The sequence below is a fragment of the Myxine glutinosa genome, chromosome 1 (assembly GCF_964187855.1).
Source record: "Myxine glutinosa chromosome 1, kmMyxGlut1.1, whole genome shotgun sequence".
Classification (NCBI taxonomy): Eukaryota; Metazoa; Chordata; class Myxini; order Myxiniformes; family Myxinidae; genus Myxine; species Myxine glutinosa.
The window spans coordinates 423,706,882-423,718,833 of NC_136261.1; positions in this window are offsets into that span (position 1 = coordinate 423,706,882).

The following is an 11,952-nucleotide window of genomic DNA, read 5'->3' on the forward strand; positions in this document are numbered from 1 at the left end:
TTAATAATGAAAATAAATAAATAATAATCATAAAAAAATTAAATTATGAATCAATTTGGTCAGAGAACACATAAACTACCACTATTTCATCAGAATCTGTAACTTTAAAAAAAAATTTTTGTCATTAATTGAATAATTAAATAATTAATCGATTAATTGATTAATTAATAAATCAAAAATAGCCTTTGCAGCCAAATTACCTGGTCATTGGCATGTCCAAATATCAGCTTCCTAACTCAAAAGGTGCCTGAGGTAATGGTCAGAAGAGAAAGGAAATTTGATTAATTAAATAAGTACTTAATTAATCGCGAATAATTAAATAACTCCTCAATTTATTGATTAATCAAAAAACAAAAAATACCGTTTTTGAAAAAGGACTTTCTCACTATTGTGCCAAAATTTCAGCTTCCTTGCTCAAAGGATGGCTGAGATATCACCCAGACAACCAAACAAACAAGAAAGAAAGCAAGAAAACAAGAAAACAAGTACACATACATTCAAAGTTCACCGTCCCCATGCCAAATAATTGAATATGCTACAGCGCGGCATTGCCGGGGCGCCTCTGGTGCCCGGCAATACCGCAGTGCACCTCATAGAGGCTGCATTGGGAGGGAGAGGTGCACACTAATTGATTGATTAATTGTATAACTAAAATCAATAAAAGATTGTCACAAAATATTTTCTTAATCAATTGGCTAATTTCATAACTAAACCACAGGTGCTTCATCCGAAGATTTATCTTTTAGGAATTTAATTAAATAAGTCATTAATAAAAAATTAAATAATTAATTGATTAATCAATAAATAATTAATTAATCGATTAAATGATTAATCAATAAATCAAAAATATCCTTGATAGCCACATCACTTGGTCACTGTCATGTCCAAATATTAGCTTCCGAGCTCAAAAGGTGCCTGAGATATTGGCCAAATGAGAAAGAAAATAAATAAATGATTAATAATGAAAATAAATAAATGATAATCATTAAAAAATTAAATTATTAATCAATTCGGTCACAGAACACAGAAACCACCACCATTTCAACAGAATCTGTAACTTAAAAAAAAAGAAGTTTTTAGTCATTAATCAAATAATTAAATAATTAATCGATTAATTGATTGATTAATTAATAAATCAAAAATAACCTTTGCAGCCAAATCACCTGGTCATTGGCATGTCCAAATATCAGCTTCCTAACTCAAAAGGTGCCTGAGTTAATGGTCAGAAGAGAAAGGAAATTTAATTAATTGAATAGGTACTTAATTAATCGCTAATAATTAAATAACTCCTCAATTAATTGATTAATCAAAAAACCAAAAATACTGTTTTTGACAAAGGACTTGCTCACTACTGTGCCGAAATTTCAGCTTCTTAGCTCAAAGGATGGCTGAGATATCGTCCGGACAAACAAACAAGAAAGAAAACAAACAAACAAACAAACAAGAAAACGTCATGCGTAGCACGATACTTGCAAAATCCACCCTCCCCCAAAAGTTTTCCAATGATACATGATGGCCTATGTTGACCTTTTGGCCTATGGTGACCTCAAAAATACTTGGTGGTTGAATTCAGTAACCAGATATGCAAGTCCTCTTCAAATTTCACATCAATTAGATGAAAATTTAGGATTTTAGAAATGTGGCCTATGTTGACCTTCCGATGTTGACCTCAAATATACTAGGTGGTTGAATTCAGTGGCCTATGTTGACCTTTTGGCCTATGTTGACATCAAATATAGTTTGTGGTTGAATTCAGTGACCAGATATGCAAGTCCTCTTCAAATTTCAAGTCAATTGGATGAAAATTGAGGATTTTAGAAATTTGGCCTATGTTGACCTTTTGGCCTATGTTCACCTAAAATATAATTTGTGGTTGAATTCAGTGACGAGATATGCACGTCCTTTTCAAATTTCAAATCAATTGGATGAAATTTGAGGATTTTAGAAATTTGGCCTATGTTGACCTAAAGAATACTTGGTGGTTGAATTCAGTGACCAGATGTGCAAGTGGTCTTCAAATTTCAAGTCAATCGGATGAAAATTGAGGATTTTAGAAATTTAGCAAATTTGGTGACCTTTGGCCTATGTTGACCTTTTGACCTATTGACCCCAAAAACAATAGGCTTCTGGCATTTGACCAACTCTACCACTTGGTGAAGTTTGGTGAAGATCAGTTGAAAATTGTGACCTGTAGGCCGGTGACAAACAAACAAGAAAACGTCATGCGTAGCACGATACTTGCAAAATACGCCCACCCCCCCCCCCAAAAGTTTACCATTGATACAGCAAATTGTCCATTTCATGAAGATTTAAATTTACAATGTTGATCAAAGCTCGGATGAACAGGATGAAAAGTGACGATTTTAGAAATTTGGCCCATGTTGACCTTTTGGCCGATGTTGACCTCAAGAACACTTGGTGGTTGAATTCAGTGACCAGATATGCAAGTCCTCTTCAAATTTCAAGTCAATTGGATGAAAATTGAGGATTTTAGAAATTTGGCCTATGTTGACCTTTTGGCCTATGTTCACCTAAAATATAATTTGTGGTTGAATTCAGTGACGAGATATGCAAGTCCTTTTCAAATTTCAAGTTAATTGGATGAAATTTGAGGATTTTAGAAGCTTGGCCTATGTTGACCATTTGGCCTATGTTGACCTCAAAAATTCTTGGTGTTTGAATTCAATGACCAGATATGCAAGTAGTCTTCAAATTTCAAGTCAATCAGATGAAAATTGAGGATTTTAGAAATTTAGCAAATTTGGTGACCTTTGGCCTATGTTGACCTTTTGACCTATTGACCCCAAAACAATAGGCTTCTGGCATTTGACCAACTCTACCACTTGGTGACGTTTGGTGAAGATCGGTTGAAAATTGTGACCTGTAGGCCGGTGACAAACAAACAAGCAAACAAACAGACAGACAGTCACAAACACAACCGACCAATATACTTGAAAAATCTTCGATTTTGCAAGTAACAAGCAAACAAACAAACAGACAGACAGACAGTCACAAACACAACCGATCAATATACTTGAAAAATCTTCGATTTTGCAAGTAACAAGTACACATACATTCAAAGTACACCACCCCCATGACAAATAATTAAATATTCTACAGCGCCGCATTGCCGGGGCGCCTCCGGCGCCCGGCAATACCGCAGTGCAGCTCATTGAGGCTGCATTGGGAGGGAGAGGTGTACACTAATTGATTGATTAATTGTATAATTAAAATCAATAAAAGATTATCACAAAATATTTTCATAATCAATTGGCTAATCACATAACTAAACCACTAGTGCTTCATCCGAAGATGTATCTTTTAGAAATTTAATTAAATAAGTCATTTATAAAAAATTAAATAATTAATTGATTACTCAATAAATAATTAATCGATTAATCAATAAATAATTAATAGATGAAATGATTAATCAATAAATCAAAAATATCCTTGATAGCCATATCACTTGGTCACTCATGTCCAAATATTAGCTTCCCAGCTCAAAAGGTGCCTGAGATATTGGCCAAATGAGAAAGAAAATAAATAAATGATTAATAATGAAAATAAATAAATAATAATCATAAAAAAATTAAATTATTAATCAATTTGGTCAGAGAACACATAAACTACCACTATTTCATCAGAATGTGTAACTTTAAGAAAAAATTTTTTTTCGTCATTAATCGAATAATTAAATAATTAATCGATTAATTGATTAATTAATAAATCAAAAATATCCTTTGCAGCCAAATCACCTGGTCATTGGCATGTCCAAATATCAGCTTCCTAACTCAAAAGGTGCCTGATTTAATGGTCAGAAGAGAAAGGAAATTTAATTAATTAAATAAGTACTTAATTAATCGCTAATAATTAAATAACTCCTCAATTAATTGATTAATCAAAAAACAAAAAATAACCTTTTTGACAAAGGACTTGCTCACTATTGTGCCAAAATTTCAGCTTCTTAGCTTGAAGGATGGCTGAGATATCGCCCGGACAACCGAGAAAACAAACAACCAGAGTGAAAACTGAGTACTCTCTTTCAGCGTGCGTCACTGCCGAGCCCCCTTCGGTGCCCGGCAATGAAGATTTGCAATGCCTGGAGATGGCAGAGGAAAGGAGCGGTGTACAACAAACAAACAAACAAACAAACAAACAACCAGAGTGAAAACTGAGTACTCTCTTTCAGCGTGCGTCACTGCCGAGCCCCCTTCGGTGCCCAGCAATGACGATTTGCAATGCCTGGAGATGGCATAGGAAAGGAGCGGTGTACAACAACCAAAGTGAAAACTGAGTACTCTCTTTCAGCATGCGTCACTGCCGAGCCCCCTTCGGTGCCCGGCAATGACGATTTGCAATGCCTGGAGATTGCATAGGAAAGGAGCGGTGTACAACAACCAGAGTGAAAACTGAGTACTCTCTTTCAGCGTGCGTCACTGCCGAGCCCCCTTCGGTGCCCGGCAATGACGATTTGCAATGCCTGGAGGTGGCATAGGAAAGGAGCGGTGTACAACAAGTACACATGCATTCAAAGTACACCGCCCCCATGCCAAATAATTGAATATGCTACAGCGCGGCATTGCCAGGGCGCCTCTGGTGCCCGGCAATACCGCAGTGCACCTCATCGAGGCTGCATTGGGAGGAGAGGTGTTCGCTAATTGATTGATTAATTGTATAATTAAAACCAATAAAAGATTATCACAAAATATGTTCTTAATCAATTGGCTAATAGCATAACTAAACCAGTAGTGCTTCATCCGAAGACCTATCTTTTAGAAATTTAATTAAATAAGTCATTTATAAAAAATTAAATAATTAATTTATTAATCAATAAATAATTAATCAATTAATCAATAAATAATTAAGCGATTAAATGATTAATCAATAAATCAAAAATATCCTTGATAGCCACATCACTTGGTCACTGTCATGTCCAAATATTAGCTTCCCAGCTCAAAAGGTGCCTGAGATATTGGGCAAATGAGAAAGAAAATAAATGAATGATTAATAATGAAAATAAATAAATAATAATCATAAAAAAATTAAATTATTAATCAATTCGGTCAGAGAACACAAACCACCACCATTTCATCAGAATCTGTAACTTAAAAAAAAAATTTTTTTTGTCATTAATCGAATAATTAAATAATTAATCGATTAATTGATTAATTAATAAATCAAAAATAGCATTTGCAGCCAAATCACCTGGTCATTGGCATGTCCAAATATCAGCTTCCTAACTCAAAAGGTGCCTGTGTTAATGGTCAGAAGAGAAATGAAATTTAATTAATTAAATAAGTATTAAATAAGTCTTTGTTGTTGTTGTTCTTGTTGTTGTTCTTGCAGAGAAGACAAAACCTCAAAGCTCCACCCATTCTGGGAACCATAGCTCCACCCATTCTGGGAGAGGATTCATATAAACAAATATACACCATTTTATTAACTCGCATAGCTTTGAGGCCTGTTTTGTAGGCCCGTGGTGTCTTGCTCTCTCACACAGTTTTATTTCAAATCAAATTCGATATATCATTTCATTTTTCACAGTCGCTAACATAGTTTTAGACTCGGTTGAAAAAAAACGGGAAGAAAATCCCATGAAAGTTGCCGTTTATAGAACGAAATGAATTCTCAAAGGCCTGTAACTTCAAGTCCATTGTGATATTTCTTTTTTAAATCGCGGCATGGTCAGTCATACACCGCCCGAAATAACAAATGGGAAAATGCCGAGAAATATATATTTTGTTTAAATCGCGGCATGGTCAGTCATACACCGCCTGAAATAACAGATGGGAAAATGCCGAGATATATTAAAAATTCGTCCATTTGATGACAATCGTCAAGATGAAATATTTAATTTTCCGTCGTCACAATAATGTGGAGAGAGGAGCATAGCTTCGTTCACGTGTCGCTACACACGGGAAATTGCAGCGATATATTTTTTTTAATCGCGGCATGGTCGCGGCATGGTCATGGCATGGAAAAATAACATCAAGTAATCGAATCAATAGGAATGTCCTGTGCCGATAACATCGACGTTATAGGCACAGCTGCATCTAGGCATTGTGTGACATCGACGCGGCTTTTGTTTTAATTAAAACTTTTTGTGCTTGTTTAAAAATAACGTATACTTGATCTATGATGACATTTTGGGCCAGCGGTTCTCGTTTATGTGCAACATTTACGCTTGTGAAAAAAAGTATGTTGCTCGTGGTACTATAGCCTTTAATTTACCATCATGTTTGCCCCCACCCCAGAGGTGGGTCACTAAATCAAAAAACTAAAACGATATTGGTCTCTGGGCCCACAGTCTATTCCTCCTCTGTTTTGTACAAGAACCAAGAGGGTTTTTCATCCTCCATCAGCAGTTCATGGAAGGAATTCCAAGTCACGTGACTCCTCTGATCAACAGTTTCCAAAGACTTTCTTTCTCTTAGCTTCCGTATGACTGAGATCTGCAATCACCTTGGTCGCTCTTGGTTCTGCACAAATAATAAATTAAACAAGGCTGTCCGTTTCACAACAAACTTACCAGAGGAGATTTCTCTATACATGTCAGGACGTACACCTGGTGGTAGTTTGATGTCACCTGTGCAAACGAATCACTTTAAAGAGATTCTTGTGATGTCACAATCGAGCGAAAAAATCAGATTCAACAATGGGCATGGTGACGTAACAAAGTTAAAGGTCGCGTCATCATATGAGGAATCCTGAGAAGGTGTCGCATCATGTCCTGTGATGAACAAATAATACTTACCTGTTACCTGGCAGGACACAAAACCATGAACAGACAGGTGATGCCCTCAGGGCGAGACCTACCCATGACACCCCAGGTGGGTTACCTGCTCTTCGTGAAGGACACCGTGGAATCTTTAACGTTCACCAACTAATGCTAGCTTACAGGACGTCCGGCTTTACGTCCATCCGAGGGACGAAGATTAACACATTGGTGAATCACCTGCTTGCGATACACCAGGACGGCAGTTTATACTTGGGTAAACGCTGCTGTTGCCCTGCTGGGCATGTCGCTGATGTACGTTTTAGGCCCAGGCTTGTACACAACCCCGAGGCTGTAGTTCTGGAGCGTGAGCAGCATGTTCTGGAGTGTGAGCAGCATGTCCTGGAATGTGAGGCTCATATCCTGGGGCTTCGGTGCGTTTCGGAGGGGATTGCTGAAAATGGCAATGAGCGGCTTGTGATCAGTCTCTGCCGTGATCACTTCCTTGACATCCAGGTAGTTGTGGAAGTGGTGACAGGTAAACACGATGATCAGACATTCTTTTTCGATCTGTGCATAGTTTTGCTCCATCAGTGTTGGTGCCCTTTATGCAAATGCAACTGGTTGTCCCTCTTGCATGAGACAGACCCCAAGTCCATTTTGGCTTGAGTCACTTTGTATGGTGACTGGCTTTGAGATGTCATAGTACCTCAACACAAGTACAGATGTGACAAAGCGCTTTATTTACTGCACGGCAGAATCGTGTTTCGATACTTCACATCTGTTGGGTGTGAAATTTCCAGGATGTCCCTCACCTTTTCAGGACCAGCTTCCAGGCCATTTGAAGACAGTATGTGTCCATGGAAACGGACATTTGTCACTTTGAACTGCAGCTTATTCAGGGCTAGTCTGAGTTTACCCTACCTGCAGCGGTTCATCAACACCAGTAACTTTGCGTCCTGGTCGCTGTTTGCCTCAACATCTGTGTCTCCACAGCCAACAATGTGGATGTCATCTACAACTGGCTCTACTCCACCAAGTCCACCAATAGCTCATGCTGCTTGCGTTGGTACACCTCTGGTGCTAAGGAGACTCCAAAAGGCAGTTTGAGCCACTGTTACCTGTCCCAGGGGGTCCAGAATGTTGTCATGTAACTACTCTCCTCGTCCAGCTTACATTTCAAAAAGTTGTCACGCGCATCTACAGGTTTGAATACCTGAGCCTTTCGAAGTTTGTACAATACATCTTTGAGTGTTGGCATGATGTAGTGAGATCTTCGCTGTGATTGGTTCAAAAACATTGGATCTTTGAAATTCTCATCTTCTCAGGCTTTTTCACGATGAACACGTGACTTATCCAGTCTGAGGGTTCGGACACAGGGACAATGTGACCATCTGTAGAAATGTCTGTCCAGCTGTGTCTTCACGGCGGACTTCATGGCTACAGGTACATTGATCGTGCGTACTGTACAGGACGGATACTGGCATCAAGTTCAAAATGTACTTCTTCTGGAACTGACTCTATTGTCCCATTGAAAACATAGTTGTACCTGCTTATCAGATGTTGTTTGGTCAAAGGCGGAGTCAGATGGTGCTCCATTTTGTTCAGTTCACCAAGGACAGTGAAGTGCATCAGTCCCAAGCACTCACATGTGGAGCCTGACAATAGGGGTTTCTGATTGGCCTCCACAATTTCAAATTCAACCTTGTGTGCTCGTGCACGTATTACACACCTTGTTTTTAAAAGTCCCAGTGACGTCATCAGCTTGCCTGAATACAACTTCAGTCTCCTGTCACTTGGTAAGAGTCGGGCATCAGGTGCACGAGTTATCTTGTCTTTGTGGCTCATGACGTCACATGTTTCCCCCGAATCGAGCTGCCAGTGCTGTAAATTATTACGCAGTTGTCACGTGACCTTATTATGCAGTTGTCACGTGACAAACCATTTCCCCCTCTCTACGTCACAGCACGGATGCACTCGTTTGTGCAAATGAAATTGCCGCTGTTATCGTCTTCCTCATCAGGTTCAGTGTTTTCCACCCTGTGTAGCTGCCCTGCTGTGGGTCTTCTCATGCTCTTAAAGCATATACTGTAGCGGCTACCGCTGGGTTTACACAACGCCTTGCACCTACCGAGGACGCGGAGTGATCACCATGCCGGGCTCGTCCGGGACGCCCGGGCATGCCCACCCTCGACTTGCCAGGCCGCGTCCAGGACACCTGGCCACGCCCCCTCTCGCTTTTCCAGGGCAAACGCTCCGGGATAATGTGTATATATATTGCTGCCCGATAAACGGGCTTTTCAGAGTACCCGAGTTGGTTTTACACAATAAAGAAACTCGGACGAATTCCAGCTTTTTGTCGCGTCCATTCTTCCGATTTACGTGGGAGCACAGCTCTTACACTGGTGACCCGACATGGACACGGCAGTTGCCCTCAAACTGCCTACCTTCTGGGAGGCTCACGTGGCGGTTTGGTTCGCCCAGGCGGACTCCCTGTTCGCCCTGCGAGGCATCACGGCCGACGACACCCGCTTCCACCATGTGGTAGCAGCACTCGGCTCAGCCACCGCGGCCCGTGCCCTGAGCCTCCTCGAGAGCCCGCCAGCCGCTGACAAATATGCCGCGATTAAAAAGCTCCTCCTCGACGCTTTCGCCCTCTCATCGGCGGAACGCGCACGGCGCCTGCTCGACCTGCCCGAGCTCGGCGACACGCACCCATCCGAGCGAATGGACTACATGCTTTCCTGCTCGGCGAGCACTCTCCAGCATTCTTGTTCCGGGAGCTGTTTCTCCGTCAGCTGACTAGCCAGGTACGCCTCGCCCTGGCAAGCACGAGTATCACGGATCCCCGGCCCTCGCCAGGGAAGCCGACAAGATCTCCGCGGCAGGCCAACGCATCGGAGCAGCGACCTGGAGCCCACCGCCATCCGAAGCAATGCCCATGGCACCCGAGCACCCGGCACGGTCGACGACCGAACTGCCGACGCAATTGGCGGCTGCTACGCCACGCCGATCACCCCCAGCACGACGACCGGAACCTCCACCTGACCAGGCGTGGTGTTATTATCATGCCAGGTTCAGACAGAAGGCCCGGACATGCCGACCCTCGTGCACCTTCGGCCAGCCGGGAAACGGCCGGGCCAGCGTTCATTACCAGCCATGAGCGCCGGCCACACGGGCAACTTGCTTTTCATCAGGGATAAAGTGTCCGGACGGCGCTTCCTGTGTGACACCGGCGCCCAACTGAGCGTCATGCCCACCTCCGATCAGGACAAGCAGTCCGCGGTTTGCGGCCCCTCCTTGGTTGCGGCCAACGGATTGGCCATCCGCACCTATGGCCCGTGCAACGTCACCCTCTGCTTCGGCGGCCAACGCTTTAATTGGACTTTTGTAACAGCAAGCGTGCCCATGGCTCTGCTAGGCGCCGACCTCCTCTGCGCACACAGACTGCTGGTGGACGTCCAACGGCGTCGCCTCATCAACACCGAAACCTTCAGCTCCCTGGCATGCACATTGAGCAGCTCCACTCCGACCGAGCGGGCACGCGCCCTCCCAGCGGCGAACGAGTTTGCTCGCCTGCTCACGGAGTTCCCGGCCCTCAAGCGGCCGACGTTTTCGGTCGTCGCAGTATGACATGGGATTGAGCACCACATACCAACCACGGGCCCGCTGGCCTACGCCAGAGCCCACCGCCTCGACCCAGCCAAGCTCGCCGTGGCCAAAGTCATATGGCGGCCGGAGTGGCCCCCGGTGCGCATCATGACGCACAAAGACGTACTCCGCTGTGCGAAGCGCTGGGGGGACGTAGGACTGGGGGCCATCGTGGCGGGACGTCGGCATGGGGGCAAATCGTCGGGCGGCCTCCTGGAGGCCTGAGCGCTGGCGCGCGGCGGACCAGGGGCTGGTGGCATCAGGCACGAACTCGTCCGGGATGCGGAGAGTCTGGCCATACACCAGCTCGGCGGTGGACACCTGGAGGTCCTCCTTGGGGACCGTGGGGAGGCCCAAAAGGACCCACGGGAGCCGGTTGGCCCACCCGTCGTCCTGGAGGCCGGCCATGAGTGCGGCCTTCATGGAGCGGTGAAACCGCTCACACAACCTGTTGGCTTGGGGGTGGTAGGCCGTGGTGCGGTGCAGAGTGACTCCCAACGAGCGGGCGACCGCGCCCCAAAGTTCGGACGTGAACTGTGGGCCGTGGTCGGACGAGATGTCCGCCGGTGCACCGAAGCGCGCGACCCAGGTGGCGATGAATGCCTGCGCCACGTCGGTGGTGGTGGCGGAGGTGAGGGGCACGGCCTCCGGCCACCTGGTGGTCCTGTCCACCATGGTGAGCAGGTGGGTGAACCCCCGCGATGGGGGTAGGGGACCCACCAGGTCCACGTGGACGTGGTCGAAACGCAGCTCGGGCATGGTGAAAGGAGCCAATGGAGCCAGGGTGTGACGGTGGACCTTGGCCCGCTGGCAGGCTGTGCAGGCGTTGGCCCAGTCGCGGACGTCTCGTCGCAACCCGTGCCAGACGAAGCGTGCCGACACCAGCTTCTGGGACGCCTTCCGGCCTGGGTGCGAGAGGTTGTGGAGGGAAATGAAAATGCGGCGCCGCCAGGAGACCGGCACGACGGGGCGCGGTCGGCCTTGGGAGATGTCGCAAAGCAGGACCGTGCCCGCGAAGGGGACGTCAGCCAAGCGGAGGCCCGGGTCTGCCACCCTGAGCGCCTGCACCGTGCCATCGGTGACCTGGTCCGTCGCCATCAGGGCGAAATCCACGCCGAGGTGGACGGCGTTGGCGCTGGCCCGAGAAAGGCAGTCGGCCACGGTGTTGTCTTTCCCGGTGACGTGCCGGATGTCCGTGGTGTATTCCGACACGGCGGAGAGGTGGCGCTGCTGGCGGGCCGACCACGGCTCCGTGACCTTGGCCATTGCAAAAATCAATGGCTTGTGGTCGACAAAGGCCGTGAATGGGTGGCCCTCCAGGACGTGGCAAAAATGGCGGACGGCCAGGTACAGCCCGAGGAGCTCGCGGTCGAACGTGCTGTACTTCAGCTCGTTGGGCAGGAGTTGCCGGCTGAAGAACGCGAGCGGCTGCCAGGCCCCGTTCACCCATTGTTCATGGACCGCGCCCACGGCGTAGTCGGGGGCATCCGTGGTGAGGGCGATGGGGGCATGGGGTACCGGGTGGGCCAGCAGCGCGGCGTTGGCGAGGGCCCGTTTCGCGCCGGCAAAAGCCGCGTCCATGTCCG